Genomic DNA, 20681 nt, shown 5'->3' on the forward strand with positions numbered 1-20681 from the left:
AATAAATTCACCCAAACACGAGTCTGACTAAGCCATATCATTTTCTTGTATCGGACCCATTACAATGAGTAATTATAATTTATTAATTTTGCCACCACACTATTTAAAGATACAGTATATACAATGTATTTATTCTCATTATTAGACTCAAGAGCATTTAAGATTAACATATATAAAGGAACATAACATACATTAACATACAACTATCATAATTCTCTAATTCTGAAAAAAACAACAAAGGAGGGAAATTAAAGTAACCACTAGGGATAGAGATGAAAGCACACACCTTTGTGCTGTCTGGAGAGAAAAACGAGTTATAAAGTTGGTAAGTTCCTGTTTTGAAACACTCACAGTGATGCATTAAATCAAACTCCAGAAAATAAATAACTCAAGATTTGAACTGATTGTATAATTCACAATTAACAACTAGTAACTTTGCAATAAATGCACATTAATGTGTTTATTGTATAGGCTGTAAATATTTTTTTAATGACAAATGTACACAAGAATCATTCCAAAACCAGATCTACTGTTAATGGAATGTCACTTAGGCACAAACCCTGCCTTCTATTATTAGCAGATAGTCAATGTGATGAGGATGTGAAAATGTTCTTGAACAAAAAACAAGGAGTGCCTAAGAACTCATGCTCATAATGGGTGTAATTATTTATCGTGATGCTTTCAACAGTGCTGCATATTTGAGATGAGTTTTACTTCTACAGTTCAGGTTAACACAGTTCTCACCTATTCAACATGTTGAAGCTGATTCTTTCTGTGACGGTCCTCTGGACATTCTTCATTAAAGGTAAAATAACTGATTAATAGACACTGACTGTTAAACTATCATCTTTAGATTTTTTCATGTCTGTACCTGCAATAACTCAATGAAATAAGTTTCTATTATAAAGGGATATTTTGTTTGGTTATATTTATGCTGTGAGAATGTTTATTTTTATTTATTTGACATAAGTTGCCAACATGAATAGAATGTCAGTGTTAGTTTTATAGTGAAACCACCTTCAGGACAGACCAATGAAATAGCTCACATGCACTGCTTCCGTGAGAGCAGAGAAACATGGCCTATCTATTAGCGTTTAGATCGGGCCCAAAAAATCCAGCCCAACCCAACCCGGGCCAGCGCGCATGAAGCCCGACCCGACCCGAGCCCGGACTTGAACGCATTGCAGCTGGTAGATTGGTAGCGAGGGGTAGAGATGGGGCATGCACACATGCACCGCAGCCCAAAAGGTATTTTAATGACGTGACTCGAGTCGTTATCACAGTTTTACAGGCTTTAATGGAGGTCGTCTTAACACACCAAAAATAAACAATCAAACACACAAAGAACCGTCTTACACCGTCTTACACTCACACTACCGTGGGAACAGAAATGTTCACTAGTCTTTCCCGCTTACGCCTGCCCTTTCCCCAGCCTCCCAGCCAATCAACACTCAGAACACATGTAAACAAAGACTATGGCGTCAATTTAGTGCCAAAAACCCAAGCGCATAAAAACTGTCATTGCGCACAAATAGATCACTTTTTACGCGCATGCACTGTCTTTTGTGTTCATTCAAAAATAATATTATTATAATAAAGATTAAAAAAAAGTTTAAAATGAGGCCCCAGCCTGAACTCAGGTCGGGCTCGGATCAAGAATCTAAACTCTACTAAATATAGATATATATTAGTTGAATAGTGGAGCAGGAGTAGGCTTTAAAGGGATCATCCACTGTTTTTACAAATGTGGCCTAAAATCTTTGAAATGTCCTTATTAGTAGATCTATGTTTAACAACACACATTATTTTTCACCATATTTGTTTTATTAACGTTTAAAAATGGGACTACTTTACCGTTTTAGAGCCTTGGCGCCGCCCCTTTTAGCCCACTGAGTTCTGTAGGAGGTGAAGCATTCAAGATCATTTAGCAGCTTTTTCAGTCAAAATGACAACTTGTGCTGCTTTGGGTTGCTCTAAAATTCATTACAGGTTAAAAAGTCGATGTAAACCTCTTTTGTTTACCAAAATTTGATAAACAAAATCTGTGCCCCAAAAAAATCTGTGACCACAGGGGGTGACAGTTCCAACTCTGCTGTTTCGTAGTACAAAATATTCTGTAGACTTTAAAAATCAGTCAAAATGCTCTAATATGGCTGGCAGTGAGGGGGGGTAGCCATTCTGAAAATGGCTGGCAGCCAATAGGTTAATGAGCAGCAGTCGATCCTGGTTGTTTGTATTTATGTGCACGGAGCTCTTCTAATCTTCTTCATGTCGTCTACGAAACAGCAGAGTTGGAACTGTCGCCCCCTGCGGTCACAGGTTTACCAAAAAGGTTTACATCAACTTTTTTAACTTTTACTAATTTTTATAGCAACCCAGAGCAGCACAAGTTGTCATTTTGACTAAACAAGCTGCTAAATGATCCTGAATGCTTCACCTCATATAGAACTCAATGGACTTAAAGGGGCGATTGGTGTCATCAATGACGTCATTAATTTGAATATGGTGCAAAATAATGTGTTTTGTTATGCATAGATCTTCTAATAAGGACATTTCAAAGGTATTAGGCCACATTTGTAAAAACAGTGGAAGATCCCCTTAACTTACTCAGTGCCATTGATGAGATAACTTGTCATTAGCGTTTTTTCACTGGGATTACTAGAAAACAGCCTGGTGAAGGTTCCTCATCAATATCTAAGCTGTGGGGTGATGTAGTGACCAACTGTGCCCTGAGGATGGCAGCAGTACACCTTTAGATGAGAGATTAGCCACTGATGCTACCATTAGCTGGGGAGGAGAAGCAGGAACGAGTGAAATTATGGCGCTACAGAGTGATATTGTGACGTATCCAGCAGCTCACAGCTCCACTCTACTAACACAGAACATGTATGGACCTGAACGGATCATTGATAATGTTGAGATGAGCAAGCAGTGACACTCTGTATGTCCGGGAGGAGGAGGAAGTTGCGTGTGTGCAGACTGATGTGAGAGAAAGTTGGAGGAACTCCAAAATACAGTAAGAAATCCCTTCAACTCTGACCAATAGCAAAATAATAATAGTTTTGCCATCAAAAGCTCTGTGTTTTTTGTTTTTGTTTTTTTTTATGTTTTATATAAGGAAACAATGTTCAGATGTTAGAGTTGTCACTAAAGCAAAAAAAAAAAAAAAATAGCTTTAAAGTCACTGACAGGGTTTTTTTTTTAAATAAAAAGGCTTTTTTTCTCAGGTTTTTGCCCTGAAACTGAAGATTTGTGTAAAACTTGCTCTATTCAACGGCTGATTACAAAGGAACAAAACGAGCCAGAAACAATTTTTTTTTTGTTGATGAAAGTAGAGGCTTCAATCTTTCAGAATCTGTGTCAGATTTCAGATAGTCATAGTAGAAAATATTCTGTGGGTCTTTAAAATAGTGAAAATGCTCAAAAACGTTTGGCACTGAGGGGTAGAAGATCTGAAAATGGCTGGCACTGAATGAGTTAATAAGCGTATGCTTCATCCTGCTCCTTTTTGAACATGTTGGGGTCATATTGTTGTTTTGACTACTGTTAGAGTGGTTTTCACTATTTTTTATTGTTGTTTTGACTATTCTTATTGGTTTTTGTGTTGTTTGTCAGTTTCTTGCACATGTTTGAAAATAAAGCATTCAGTCATTCATTCAATATTATGGTTTACTAAATAAGTGATTCATCTGATGCATAGGACTGTAAAATGCTTATGATTGATTTTCCTGTTTAAACATATATAATTAAAATTGAAATGAATCCATGTTATAATGTCAGAGTTTATTACAGGGAACCCAAATGCTGCGTTCACACCGGACGTGGCACAAAATGTTTGCGTGACCAGTTTACATACAAATTAATGGAATAGAAGCAGTAAGAGGCAAATTCTTCTCCTGTTTCATCCGCGCAAAAAGAGAAAACTTGCCATGCCTTGCATATTTGATTAGAGAGATTAGCTCAAGTTCTGATAAGATTATTTTAATTAGAATGTTTTGTTTTTGCATCAAGACAGCATTTATTTCTGTCCATGTCTTCTGTAAAAGGTGTTAATGATACGTTCTGCCCAATTCTAACGGCAGGTTTATTGACAAGGTCAATAAATACCAGCCAACTTCATGTCAGAGGAAATCATTTAAAATATTTGTTTGCAATCATTTTGATTAAAAAAACAAAAAAAAGATCGCCATATTTACTGTACAGTTTAAAAACAATGTATCCCTCACTACAGCTGAGGACTGAGATGTCTAAGTTCCAATGGTTCATGCTCAACTGAAACTACAGACAAAGAAAAAAAAAGACTGGGAATGTACTATATTGTGTTATTCCAGAGAAAAAAAACCAACATTATAAATATTGAACAACCTTCAAATGATGTTTTTCTCATTACAGCTGCAGCACTTGATTGTATAAGTTGCAATGGTTCATGTTCAACTGAAACTACAGTTACATGTTCTACAGAAACTATGTGTGTAACTGCCACCATCACAGGTTGGATATTTGTCATTTAAAGACATTATATCTCAGAGCAAAACATTAAACATATCGTCAGCTGATTCTTTGTTTAATATAATCAATCTTTATTTTGTAATTGCAGAGACATCAATTTTTTCACCTGACACAACAAAAATCCACAAAGGATGTGCATCATCAGATCTGTGTCCAATCACAGGCTCTCAAACATATGAACTTAACTTGGGTGTTTCAGGTGCACTGATATCTGCTGAGTGCTGTAACTTTGATGGGTGTAACAATAATACCTTACCTGGTAAGTGTGTTTTTTAGGGAACCTTTGTGACATTGAGCTTGTGGATTCTAATCATTGCCTTGGTTTCATCTTTATTTAATTCGGTATTTAAGCATGTTTTTACTGTTTAATCCACTTTATAAAGAACAACTTCAAAAAACTAATGTTGAATAAACAATAATGACTTTAATAATAACACTATTTGTACTTTCAGGTTTCTCTTTGTGTTTACTCTGTTAAAAGCATTTGTACATTGCCTTTCACTCCAGCAGCTTAAGATTAAAGACAATCAAGCAATTATTTTACTAAAACAAAATATATTCCTGAATGTTTCAGCACATACTCAGTCACCGACTCCAAGTGGTCTCAGTTGTTTCTCCTGTATATTCGGTCGATGTGATGGTTCGATTGTCTGTAAGGGAGACGAGACCCTGTGTATTCAAGGAACATGTAAGTGATTATTGTGAAACAGCTTTCTTATAACCATTGCTGCACTTTTGCTTCCAAGCAGATTTGTGCTGACTTTTTTAATGTTAAATAAGATTTTGAAAAAATAAAAAATAAATGTAAATTAACATATGTTCAATTAGTTGACAAATAATTTAATGTAAGCTCTTGTAAGATTGAAAAAACAGTCCTTTATAAATGGCTAATTGGACAACACAGTGATAACATCAAATTTAAGTTCAATATTGTTCCAGGAGTTGAAACTTATATAATGTATTAATGTTAAATCAAACTAGTTGATAAAATATTTTACATAGCCTTTACAAAGCTATAGTAATATTTATTTAACTGACACATTGGGCCACAAGATGTTGCATGAAACTATTATTAGGAATTTCTTTTAACGTTCTTAATCTATCCATAAATTAAATAAAAACACAAACATCATTGTTTGTATATGATGTTAGCTTCACTGCTAAAGCTCAACATTATTAATAAAACTAAAAGCTAATAAATCCCTAATTTTATCTCATAATAACATCTATACATGAACATAATTGTGTCATGAAATTAACCCCCCCCACAAAAAAAGTTGTTTATTGCATTACAGATCTAACCTGTACAGTGTGATTTTCTTTGTTGCCTAACAGTGACATTTGAGAGCTATATTATAGCCACATGATGCCTGAGGAATGCCCTCAAAAGATAATCAGTGTTATTAATCCATATTTTAATCCACAGTGAACGAAGAAATTCGTGGCTGTGTATCACAAAGTGTGTGTACTGCAAGTAGAAGGCTGGGAGAAATACCATTATTACCAGATTTAGGAACCTTCAGCTCTGGACCAAACTGTTGTGATACAGATGAATGTAATGATGGAACTACAACTACCCCACCTCCAACTACAACTACCACACCTCTAACTACAACTACCACACCTCCTACTACAACTACCACACCTCCAACTACAACTACCACACCTCCTACTACAACTACCACACCTCCAACTACAACTACCACACCTCCAACTACAACCAGCACACCTCCAACTACAACTACCACACCACCAACTACAACTACCACACCTCCAACCACAACTACCACACCTCCAACTACAACTACCACACCTCCAACTACAACTACCACACCTCCAACCACAACTACCACACCTCTAACTACAATTACCACACCTCCAACCACAACTACCACACCTCCTACTACAACTACCACACCTCCAACCACAACTACCACACCTCCTACTACAACTACCACACCTCCAACCACAACTACCACACCTCTAACTACAACTACCACACCTCCTACTACAACTACCACACCTCCTACTACAACTACCACACCTCCAACTACAACTACCACACCTCCAACTACAACTACCACACCTCCAACCACAACTACCACACCTCCAACTACAACTACCACACCTCCAACCACAACTACCACACCTCCAACTACAATTACCACACCTCCAACCACAACTACCACACCTCCTACTACAACTACCACACCTCCAACCACAACTACCACACCTCCTACTACAACTACCACACCTCCAACTACAACTACCACACCTCCCACCACAACTACCACACCTCCCACCACAACTACCACACCTCCAACTACAACTACCACACCTCCAACTACAACTACCACACCTCCAACTACAACTACCACACCTCCTACTACAACTACCACACCTCCAACTACAACTACCACACCTCCTACTACAACTACCACACCTCCAACCACAACTACCACACCTCCAACCACAACTACCACACCTCCAACTACAACTACCACACCTCCAACTACAACTACCACACCTCCTACTACAACTACCACACCTCCTACTACAACTACCACACCTCCTACTACAACTACCACACCTCCAACCACAACTACCACACCTCCAACTACAACTACCACACCTCCAACTACAACATGTGAGTTTAGTTTATCATATGTGTATATTTAAATTTTTTTATCTTTGCTTTCTCTTCAAAGTTTGATGTTTAAAATATGCATTATTATTGTTGTATGATTTTATCTTCACTACAGCTGGAGGACTTAAATGTCTAAGTTGCACTGGTTCATGTTCAACTGAAACTACAGTTACATGTTCTACAGAAACTACGTGTGTAACTGCCACCATCACAGGTTGGAATAGTTTGTTGTTTTTTTTAATCTCCAATGCATAATAAACTTTTTTCTGTAATTAACATAATCCATCTTTATTTTGTAATTGCAGACACATCATTTGGTTCATCTGACACAACACGATTCTACAAAGGATGTGCATCATCAGCTCTGTGTCCAATCACAGGCTCTCAAACATATGAACTTAACTTGGGTCGTTCAGGTGCACTGATATCTGCTGAGTGCTGTAACACTGATGGGTGTAACAATAATACCTTACCTGGTAAGTACGCGTTTCCATTTATTAATAAATATTTAAATGTTTTAGGAAGCCTTTACAACATTCAGCTTGTGTATTATAATAATAGCCTTTGTTTCAACTTCATTATAATGAAATTCTTTAGGTGTTGTTTTTACTGTGTGATAGACTTAATAAAGAACTTAAAAAACTACTGAATGTAAACAAATCTAATATTGACTTTAGAAGTTAAACTATGTATACCTTTATATGTACTTCTGTGTTTTATTTAAATACTTATTACTTATTGTTTCAGTTCATACTCAGTCACAGACTCTAAACGGTCTCCAGTGTTTCTTCTGTGTATCAAACACCAGATGTGATGTTGCAATCCCGTGTACGGGAGACGAGACCCTGTGTATTCAAGGAACATGTGAGTCATGTGATAATTGTTAATCAGTTTTCCTTTGTTAATTATTGCATTTATTTTCATTTTCCTTTAGCTTTTTTGGAAAATTTAAATATATATATATATATATATATATATATATTCTTAAATTAATGAAAATAAAATATGCTCATTCAGTTAAAAAAAAAAAATTACTATAAGCTTTCTAAAGGGAATAAATCACACATAAATATTGAGAAAATGAACAACACAGTAATTCTCTAAAAAAATGAGGCCAGTATTTATACAAAAACCTTTTATGAAATAAATTACTTGATGAACATTTTAGGGAGGCTTTAAAAATATAGAGTAATATTAATAAAGTTGCTCACACTTTTGGCCAAAAGGTTTAGCCTGAAAATGGAAGAGGGCTATTTTTAAGTCTTTAGAAAATTTTTATATACTTGCAAAAAAAAATGCAAAAAAAAGAATTATGTGTAAATGTATTGTTTAATGTCTTTGCTTTACTGCCAAAAACCCAAAGTAATATTTCAAAGTAAAAACTATTATTTCTCTGACTTCATTCCATCAAAACTTCAACAAGAAAATAATTGTGTTTTGAAATTTTACAAAAGTATTTGCTGTCTTTTATTGTATAAAAATCAAACCAGTGAAGTATGCTCCTACTGGTTGACTTAATGACGAGAACTTCAATGAAGCCTCAAAATGTTTGAAAAATCAACATTTTTATCAAACATTTTCATGAATAGTATTGTTTTTTTTTTCTTTACAAAAGCCCTCTAAAAAAAATCATTGTTAATAATCCATATTTTAATCCACAGTGAACAATGAAGCTCATGGCTGTGTATCACCAAGTGTGTGTACTGCAAGTAGAAGGCTGGGAGAAATACCATTATTACCAGAGTTAGGAACCTTCAGCTCTGGACCAAACTGTTGTGATACAAATAATTGTAATGATGGAACTACAACTACCACACCTCCAACTACAACTACCACACCTCCAACTACAACTACCACACCTCCAACTACAACTACCACATGTGAGTGTAATTTATTGGATGTGTACATTTAACAGTGTTTAATTGTAATATTGATTTCAATAATTACATTTTGATGTTTAAAATACATTTATTATCATCCTGTGATTTTATCTTCACTACAGCTGGAGGACTTAAATGTCTAAGTTGCACTGGTTCATGTTCAACTGAAACTACAGTTACATGTTCTACAGAAACTATGTGTGTAACTGCCACCATCACAGGTTGGATATTTGTCATTTAAAGACATTATATCTCTGAGCAAAACATTAAACATATCATCAGCTGATTCTTTGTTTAACATAATCAATTTTTATTTTGTAATTGCAGACACAGCATTTGGTTCATCTGACCCTCCACGATTCTACAAATCGTGTGCATCATCAGCTCTGTGTCCAATCACAGGCTCTCAAACATATGAACTTAACTTGGGTCTTTCAGGTGCACTGATATCTGCTGAGTGCTGTGACACTGATGGGTGTAACAATAATACCTTACCTGGTAAGTACACGTTTCCATTTATTAATAAATATTTAAATGTTTTAGGAAGCCTTTACAACATTCAGCTTGTGTATTATAATAATAGCCTTGGTTTCAACTTCATTATAATGAAATTCTTTAAGTGTTGTTTTTACTGTGTGATAGACTTGATAAAGAACTTAAAAAACTAACGGTGGTTAAACAAAAAATCCAATATTGACTTTAGAAGTTAAACTATGTACCTTTACATGTACTTGTGTGTTTTACATAAATACTTATTGTTTCAGCTCATACTCAGTCACAGACTCTAAGCGGTCTCCAGTGTTTCTTCTGTGCATCAAACACCCGATGTGATGTTGCAACCCCGTGTATGGGAGACGAGACCCTGTGTATTCAAGGAACATGTGAGTCATGTGATAATTGTTAAGATTTAAAGAAAGTTAATGTAAATTCACATATGCTCAATCGTTAACATCATTTAACACATGCTTTCTAAAGGATATAAAAGCACACATTATGATTGACAAATTGGGTAAAACACAATAATGATGTAAAAATGAAGGACAGTATTTTTTAGGAGTTGCAGCTTATATAACTTTTTATATAATAAATCAATAAACTGAACATTTTGGGTAAGCTTTAAAAAGATATAGTGATATTAATGAATTTGCTGACAATTTGGGTCAAAATGTTTTTGTTTGTTTTAAATGCTGGGGGGCTATTATGATTAATTTAGAAAACTGTTGTTATGGAAATCTTCAAGCATACACTATATGTCTGATGAAATAAATTCAAAATATACCAAACTATATTTTGTGGATTTAATTCCAGAGCTCTGGCATGGAAAATGGGTTCAGATGAAAAGGTCTTGTGGGGAGAAAAAGGAAAAGTGTCAACACAGTAACAGCACATATTTCTTATAGGCTGTAAAAACAAAATGATCAGAAAGGCTGCTATTGGCTAATCACACTGGAGAGGGGAAAGGAATACGTTTTCCACACTTTGTTATGAGATTGTCTGTGTGCTGACACTAAGAGGGAATCTTTGTGAGAACAAGACATGTTTTGTGAACTTGTCTGAGAGAGAGACATACATACATATTAACATCTATATTGACATCTTATGAGCTCAGAATTATAGTGCATAAAATTCTACCATTTCACTGTAATATATTCAGAAAAAAAAAAAAATGAAAACACTAAGTAAATGTTATGTTCAATGTCTTTGCTTGAATACAAAATGGCCAAAAAAAATTAGTATTTCTCTGAATTCATTCCACAAAAAATCCCACAATAAAATAATTGCTTTGTGAATTTTACCAACAGTATTTGTTGTGTTTTATTGGATTCACATCAAACCAGTGAAGTGTCCTACTGCTTGTTGAATAACAATGACATACAAGATGTTTGAAAAATCAACATTTTTTTAGGCAATCTCTTGAAATAGGTTCTTTACAAATACCATCAGAGGAGAATCATTGTTAATAATCCATATTTTAATCCACAGTGAACAGTGATGTTCGTGGCTGTGCATCACCAAGTGTGTGTACTGCAAGTAGAAGGCTGGGAGAAATACCATTATTACCAGAGTTAGGAACCTTCAGCTCTGGACCAAACTGTTGTGATACAGAAAACTGTAATGATGGAACTACAACTACCACACCTCCAACTACAACTACCACACCTCCTACTACAACTACCACACCTCCAACCACAACTACCACACCTCCAACCACAACTACTACACCTCCAACTACAACACGTGAGTTTAGTTTCTCATGTGTACATTTTATATTGTTGGTTATTTGTCAATGTTTGCTTTATATTAAGAGTTTGATGTTCATATAATATTTTAATATTGTTGTATGATTTTATCTTCACTACAGCTGGAGGACTTAAATGTCTAAGTTGCACTGGTTCATGTTCAACTGAAACTACAGTTACATGTTCTACAGAAACTATGTGTGTAACTGCCACCATCACAGGTTGGAATAGTTTTATCTCCAATGCATAACGTATTGAATACAAGATGAACTCTTTTTAATTAACATAGTCCATCTTTATTTTGTAATTGCAGACACAGCACTTGGTTCATCTGACACAACACGATTCTACAAAGGGTGTGCATCATCAGCTCTGTGTCCAATCACAGGCTCTCAAACATATGAACTTAACTTGGGTGTTTCAGGTGCACTGATATCTGCTGAGTGCTGTGACACTGATGGGTGTAACAATAATACCTTACCTGGTAAGTACACGTTTCCATTTCTTAATAAATATTTAAATGTTTTAGGAAGCCTTTACAACATTCAGCTTGTGTATTATAATAATAGCCTTGGTTTCAACTTCATTATAATGAAATTCTTTAAGTGTTGTTTTTACTGTGTGATAGACTTAATAAAGAACTTAAAAAACTAACGGTGGTTAAACAAAAAATCCAATATTGACTTTAGAAGTTAAACTATGTACTTTTACATCAGTGGCGGCTGCTGGTCTTTCATGCAGGGGAAGCTCATTTTCTGCCTACTTCAGAAAATGTATCTGTTTATTTATTTTGTTGTCAACAACTATTTGTAGATTATCGCACGCGCGTAGCTGCTGCGCGCTGGAGTGTGAGTGTTTTGTCAAAAGTCTCACAACACAAGCAGTAACAGTCTCCACAAACACCAAAAACAGACACTAGGTTTGTCAGAAGTTAATTCGCTATGAGAGGATCAGCAAAGTCTCCGTGTCAACACAGAGCAACGGACTGAAATATTTGAAAAACCCGCCTGTGTGCTTACAACGTCATACTCTCTGATTGGCTCATTTCGCTGTCAATCAAAATTGAATTAGCCTGAGACAGATCATCCAATCATCATCCATTATTCCAGCGTCCGGAACAGACAGATCCAGCCCACTGCTCCATAGACCTCCTGTGAAGCCCGGCGTCCGATGGGCGGGACTAAGTGCGTCATAACCGAGCATTTATCCAATGAGCGTCTAGTTTGACTGCAGTGGATCAACCACTAAATCCTCTCCCATTGAAGTCAATTGAAGCTGAACTTCACCACTGTTTATTAACACTGTGACGCTGCGGTAATGAATGAAGAACGTCACGCTGTCACTGTCAGTTTCCTGTTATAAGAAGCTGATTCTGAACTAAACATACATGTGTTCTGTCATATATTTAGTCAATGAAATGTACACACAACACTACATATTTGACCACTGATTTTAGGGGAAGCTGAGGTTCCCTTGTAGTCTTAAAGCATCCGCCACTGCTTTACATGTACTTGAGTGTTTTACATAAATACTTATTGTTTCAGCAAAGATGGAGTAATCATATTAGTCAAACAACTCTCATTTTACGTTGCAGTACTTACTCGGTCAGAGAACCTCAATGGTCTCCACTGTTTCTTCTGTGTCAATGGTCGATGTGACCTCTCAATTAACTGCCAAGGAAACGAAACCTTGTGTATTCAAGGCACATGTGAGTAAAACAACTTGTTGATCAACATTATTTTTAAACCTTTATTACAGCTTTTTCCCCCTTATTTTGAAAGATATTTTGAGTTGACCAAAGATTTCCTTTTTGGTTTATAAACTAATAAAGCCATAAGAGGTTTGGTGACACATTACACAACTAAAAAATGGATGGAAAAGCAACACAAGTGTTCAATAAAACTTTTCACATTGTTACTAAAATTCATTTTAATTCACAGTGACTAATGAAGCTTATGGCTGTGCATCACCAAGTGTGTGTACTGCAAGTAGAAGGCTGGGAGAAATACCATTATTACCAGAGTTAGGAACCTTCAGCTCTGGACCAAACTGTTGTGATACAGATGAATGTAATGATGGAACTACAACTACCACACCTCCAACTACAACTACCACACCTCCAACGACAACACGTGAGTTTAGTTCCTCATGTGTACATTTTATATTGTTGGTTATTTGTCAATGTTTGCTTTATCTTAAGAGTTTGATGTTTAAATAATATTTTAATATTGTTGTATGATTTTATCTTCACTACAGCTGCAGCACTTGATTGTCTAAGTTGCACTGGTTCATGTTCAACTGAAACTACAGTTACATGTTCTACAGAAACTATGTGTGTAACTGCCACCATCACAGGTTGTTTGATTATTATCTTATACATCAAACTGTATATCAGAGAAAAACAAATCATATTGTTGTGTGATTCTTTATTTTGTAATTGCAGACACAGCATTTGGTTCATCTGACACAACACGATTCTACAAAGGATGTGCATCATCAGCTCTGTGTCCAATCACAGGCTCTCAAACATATGAACTTAACTTGGGTGTTTCAGGTGCACTGATATCTGCTGAGTGCTGTGACACTGATGGGTGTAACAATAATACCTTACCTGGTAAGTACACGTTTCCATTTCTTAATAAATATTTAAATGTTTTAAGAAGCCTTTACAACATTCAGCTTGTGTATTATAATAATAGCCTTGGTTTCAACTTCATTATAATGAAATTCTTTAAGTGTTGTTTTTACTGTGTGATAGACTTGATAAAGAACTTAAAAAACTAACGGTGGTTAAACAAAAAATCTAATATTGACTTTAGAAGTTAAACTATGTACCTTTACATGTACTTGTGTGTTTTACATAAATACTTATTGTTTCAGCTCATACTCAGTCACAGACTCCAAACGGTCTCCAGTGTTTCTTCTGTGCATCACCCACCAGATGTGATGTTGCAATCCCGTGTACGGGAGACGAGACCCTGTGTATTCAAGGAACATGTGAGTCATGTGATAATTGTTAATCAGCTTTCCTTTGTTTTTTTTGCATTTATTTTCATTTTCCTTTAGCTTTTTTGGAAAATTTAAATATATATATATATATATATATATATATATATATATATATATATATATATATATATATATATATATATATATATATATATTTTTTTTTTTTTTTTTTTAAGTTAATGAAAATAAAATATGCTCATTCAGTTAAAAAAAAATTACTATAAGCTTTCTAAAGGGAATAAAATCACACATAAATATTGAGAAAATGAACAACACAGTAATTCTCTAAAAAATGAGGCCAGTATTTATACAAAAACCTTTTATGAAATAAATCAGTTGATGAACATTTTAGGGAGGCTTTTAAAATATAGAGTAATATTAATAAAGTTGCTAACACTTTTGGCCAAAAGGTTTAGCCTGAAAATGGAAGAGGGCTAATTTTAAGTCTTTAGAAAATTTTTATATACTTGCAAAAAAATGCAAAAAAAGAATTATGTGTAAATGTATTGTTTAATGTCTTTGCTTTACTGCCAAAAACCCAAAGTAATATTTCAAAGTAAAAACTATTATTTCTCTGACTTCATTCCATCAAAACTTCAACAATAAAATAATTGTGTTTTGAAATTTTACAAAAGTATTTGCTGTCTTTTATTGTATAAAAATCAAACCAGTGAAGTATGCTCCTACTGGTTGACTTAATGACGAGAACTTCAATGAAGCCTCAAAATGTTTGAAAAATTAACATTTTTATCAAACATTTTCATGAATAGTATTGTTTTTTTTTCTTTACAAAAGCCCTCTGAAAAAAATCATTGTTAATAATCCATATTTTAATCCACAGTGAACAATGAAGCTCATGGCTGTGTATCACCAAGTGTGTGTACTGCAAGTAGAAGGTTGGGAGAAATACCATTATTACCAGAGTTAGGAACCTTCAGCTCTGGACCAAACTGTTGTGATACAAATAACTGTAATGATGGAACTACAACTACCACACCTCCAACTACAACTACCACACCTCCAACTACAACTACCACACCTCCAACCACAACTACCACACCTCCAACCACAACTACCACACCTCCTACTACAACTACCACACCTCCAACCACAACTACCACACCTCCAACCACAACTACCACACCTCCTACTACAACTACCACACCTCCAACTACAACTACCACACCTCCAACTACAACTACCACACCTCCTACTACAACTACCACACCTCCAACCACAACTACCACACCTCCAACTACAACTACCACACCTCCAACTACAACTACCACACCTCCTACTACAACTACCACACCTCCAACCACAACTACCACACCTCCAACCACAACTACCACACCTCCAACCACAACTACCACACCTCCAACCACAACTACCACACCTCCAACCACAACTACCACACCTCCTACTACAACTACCACACCTCCAACCACAACTACCACACCTCTTACTACAACTACCACACCTCCAACCACAACTACCACACCTCCAACCACAACTACCACACCTCCTACTACAACTACCACACCTCCAACCACAACTACCACACCTCCAACCACAACTACCACACCTCCAACCACAACTACCACACCTCCAACCACAACTACCACACCTCCTACTACAACTACCACACCTCCAACTACAACTACCACACCTCCAACTACAACTACCACACCTCCAACCACAACTACCACACCTCCTACTACAACTACCACACCTCCAACCACAACTACCACACCTCCAACTACAACTACCACACCTCCAACCACAACTACCACACCTCCAACTACAACTACCACACCTCCAACTACAACTACCACACCTCCTACTACAACTACCACACCTCCAACTACAACTACCACACCTCCAACTACAACTACCACACCTCCAACTACAACTACCACACCTCCTACTACAACTACCACACCTCCAACCACAACTACCACACCTCCAACCACAACTACCACACCTCCAACCACAACTACCACACCTCCAACCACAACTACCACACCTCCAACTACAACTACCACACCTCCAACCACAACTACCACACCTCCAACCACAACTACCACACCTCCAACCACAACTACCACATCTCCTACTACAACTACCACACCTCCAACTACAACTACCACAACTCCAACCACAACTACCACACCTCCAACCACAACTACCACACCTCCTACTACAACTACCACACCTCCAACCACAACTACCACACCTCCAACCACAACTACCACACCACCAACTACAACTACCACACCTCCACCACAACTACCACACCTCCAACCACAACTACCACACCTCCAACCACAACTACCACACCTCCTACTACAACTACCACACCTCCAACCACAACTACCACACCTCCAACTACAACTACCACACCTCCAACTACACTACCACACTCCTACTACAACTAACCAACCTCCAACCACAACTACCACACCTCCAACCCACTACCACACTCCAACTACAACTACCACACCTCCAACTACCACACCTCCAACCACAACTACCACACCTCCAACTACAACTACCACACCTCCAACTACAACTACCACACACCTCCAAACCACACTACCACACCTCCACCACAACTACCACACCCTCTCTACTACAACTACCACAGCCGTCACACAACTCCACACCTCCAACCACAACTACCACACTCCTACTACAACTACCACACCTCCAACCACAACTACCACACCTCCAACTACAACTACCACACCTCCAACCACAACTACCACACCTCCAACCACAACTACCACACCTCCAACTACAACTACCACACCTCCTACGACAACTACCACACCTCCAACTACAACTACCACACCTCCAACTACAACTACCACACCTCCAACCACAACTACCACACCTCCAACCACAACTACCACACCTCCAACTACAACTACCACACCTCCAACCACAACTACCACACCTCCAACTACAACTACCACACCTCCTACTACAACTACCACACCTCCAACTACAACTACCACACCTCCTACTACAACTACCACACCCTCAAACAACTACCAAACTCCAACCAAACTACACACCTCACAACTAACAACTACAAACCACATCTCCAACTACAACTACCACACCTCCTACTACAACTACCACACCTCCAACTACCACACCTCCAACTACAACTACCACACCTCCAACCACAACTACCACTCCCCCAACCACAACTACCACACCTCCAACCACAACTACCACACCCTCCAACTACACTACCACACCTCCAACTACAACTACACCAACACCTCCTACTACAACTACCACACACTCCAACCCACTAACTACCACACCTCCAACTACCACACCTCCAACTACAACTACCACACCTCCTACTACAACTACCACACCTCCAACTACAACTACCACACCTCCTACTACAACTACCACACCTCCAACCACAACTACCACACCTCCAACCACAACTACCACACCTCCAACTACAACTACCACACCTCCAACTACAACTACCACACCTCCAACTACAACTACCACACCTCCTACTACAACTACCACACCTCCAACCACAACTACCACACCTCCAACCACAACTACCACACCTCCAACTACCACACCTCCAACTACAACACCAACTACCACTTCCACAACTACCACATCTCCAACGACAACAACCTCCATTCACAACTACCACCGCTCTGCCAACTACAGTAACTGGAGGTCTGCGGTGTCAAAGTTGCACTGGTTCATGTATAACTGAAGATACAGTGACATGTCCTGCAGACACTATGTGTGTTACAGCAACAATCCTTGGTACTATTTACTTTTTTTTTACTTAAATCAATAACATTTCTATTTAAATTTGCTTTCTCTATGATGAACTGCCTTAAGGTAACATGAGCAATCGTTTTTTTTTTAAACAAAAGAAACCCAACCTGGTTCACCTGGAACAACACGCATCTACAAAGCATGTGCATCGTCAACTCTGTGTCCAAACACTGGCCTTCAGGATTATGAACTTGACTTGAGTATTTCAGGTGCACTGATATCTGCTGAGTGCTGTGATACTGATGAGTGCAACAATAATACATTGCCTGGTAAGTAGATGATTTATTCAAATTGTATGCACCCATTGAACGATATAAGCTTCTTTGTAATATTAGGATAATGGTTTACATCTAGCGCTTTGGTCATGATCATTGGTTGTTAATATTAAAGCATTTACTGTTATTTAAAATGTGGATTATGCTCTTAAAAAATATGAATTAGATTAAGTCTGTGCTTTTGAGATTTCCAATCATGAACTCAACTGCTCTTGACTTTGTAGAAGCAGTTTATCACCATAGTAATCAAATTAGTCAAACAACTCTCATTTTACGTTGCAGTACTGACTCGGTCAGAGAACCTCAATGGTCTCCACTGTTTCTTCTGTGTCAATGGTCGATGTGACCTCTCATTTGACTGCCAAGGAAACGAAACCTTGTGTATTCAAGGCACATGTGAGTAAAACAACTTGTTGATCAACATTATTTTTAAACCTTTATTACAGCTTTTTCCCCCTTATTTTGAAAGATATTTTGAGTTGACCAAAGATTTCCTTTTTGGTTTATAAACTAATAAATCCATAAGAGGTTTGGTGACACATTACACAACTAAAAAATGGATGGAAAAGCAACACCAGTGTTTTATAAAACTTTTCACATTATTACTAAAATTCATTTCAATTCACAGTGACTAATGAAGCTTATGGCTGTGCATCACCAAGTGTGTGTACTGCAAGTAGAAGGCTGGGAGAAATACCATTATTACCAGAGTTAGGAACCTTCAGCTCTGGACCAAACTGTTGTGATACAGATGAATGTAATGATGGAACTACAACTACCACACCTCCAACCACAACTACCACACCTCCAACTACAACTACCACACCTCCAACTACAACTACCACACCTCCAACTACAACTACCACACCTCCAACTACAACTACCACACCTCCAACTACAACTACCACACCTCCAACTACAACTACCACACCTCCAACTACAACTACCACACCTCCAACTACAACTACCACACCTCCAACTACAACTACCACACCTCCAACCACAACTACCACACCTCCAACTACAACTACCACACCTCCAACTACAACTACCACACCTCCAACTACAACTACCACACCTCTAACTACAACTACTACACCTCCAACTACAACACGTGAGTTTAGTTCCTCATGTGTACATTTTATATTGTTGGTTATTTGTCAATGTTTGCTTTATATTAAGAGTTTGATGTTCATATAATATTTTAATATTGTTGTATGATTTTATCTTCACTACAGCTGGAGGACTTAAATGTCTAAGTTGCACTGGTTCATGTTCAACTGAAACTACAGTTACATGTTCTACAGAAACTATGTGTGTAACTGCCACCATCACAGGTTGGATATTTGTCATTTAAAGACATTATATCTCTGAGCAAAACATTAAACATATCGTCAGCTGATTCTTTGTTTAATATAATCAATCTTTATTTTGTAATTGCAGACACAGCACTTGGTTCATCTGACACAACACGATTCTACAAAGCGTGTGCATCATCAGCTCTGTGTCCAATCACAGGCTCTCAAACATATGAACTTAACTTGGGTGTTTCAGGTGCACTGATATCTGCTGAGTGCTGTGACACTGATGGGTGTAACAATAATACCTTACCTGGTAAGTACACGCTTCCATTTCTTAATAAATATTTAAATGTTTTAGGAAGCCTTTACAACATTCAGCTTGTGTATTATAATAATAGCCTTGGTTTCAACTTCATTATACTGAAATTCTTTAAGTGTTGTTTTTACTGTGTGATAGACTTGATAAAGAACTTAAAAAACTAACGGTGGTTAAACAAAAAATCTAATATTGACTTTAGAAGTTAAACTATGTACCTTTACATGTACTTGTGTGTTTTACATAAATACTTATTGTTTCAGCTCATACTCAGTCACAGACTCTAAGCGGTCTCCAGTGTTTCTTCTGTGCATCAAACACCCGATGTGATGTTGCAACCCCGTGTATGGGAGACGAGACCCTGTGTATTCAAGGAACATGTGAGTCATGTGATAATTGTAAAGACTTAAAGAAAGTTAATGTAAATTCACATATGCTCAATCAGTAACATCATTTAACACATGCTTTCTAAAGGATATAAAAGCACACATTATGATTGACAAATTGGGTAAAACACAATAATGATGTAAAAATGAAGGACAGTATTTTTTAGGAGTTGCAGCTTATATAACTTTTTATATAATAAATCAATAAACTGAACATTTTGGGTAAGCTTTAAAAAGATATAGTGATATTAATGAATTTGCTGACAATTTGGGTCAAAATGTTTTTG

At 37.0% G+C, this 20681-nt stretch overlaps 1 protein-coding gene and 2 long non-coding RNA genes across 24 annotated transcripts in view; all 3 read left to right on the forward strand.

Moving 5' to 3' along the window:
- LOC114461434 (mucin-5AC-like) overlaps positions 1–20681 on the forward strand; it is a 419115-nt gene that overhangs the window by 349551 nt on the left and 48883 nt on the right. The window lies entirely within an intron of this gene.
- On the forward strand, positions 724–13735 carry LOC114461449 (uncharacterized). Its single transcript, XR_003673846.1, has 3 exons — positions 724–805; positions 13533–13631; positions 13720–13735. It is a non-coding gene; the product is annotated as an uncharacterized LOC114461449 (long non-coding RNA).
- LOC114461444 (uncharacterized) lies at positions 17830–19159 on the forward strand. The gene is made up of 4 exons (XR_003673841.1): positions 17830–18101; positions 18215–18385; positions 18674–18787; positions 19020–19159. It is a non-coding gene; the product is annotated as an uncharacterized LOC114461444 (long non-coding RNA).

This window comes from Gouania willdenowi, chromosome 4, assembly GCF_900634775.1.
Source record: "Gouania willdenowi chromosome 4, fGouWil2.1, whole genome shotgun sequence".
Taxonomy (NCBI): Eukaryota; Metazoa; Chordata; class Actinopteri; order Blenniiformes; family Gobiesocidae; genus Gouania; species Gouania willdenowi.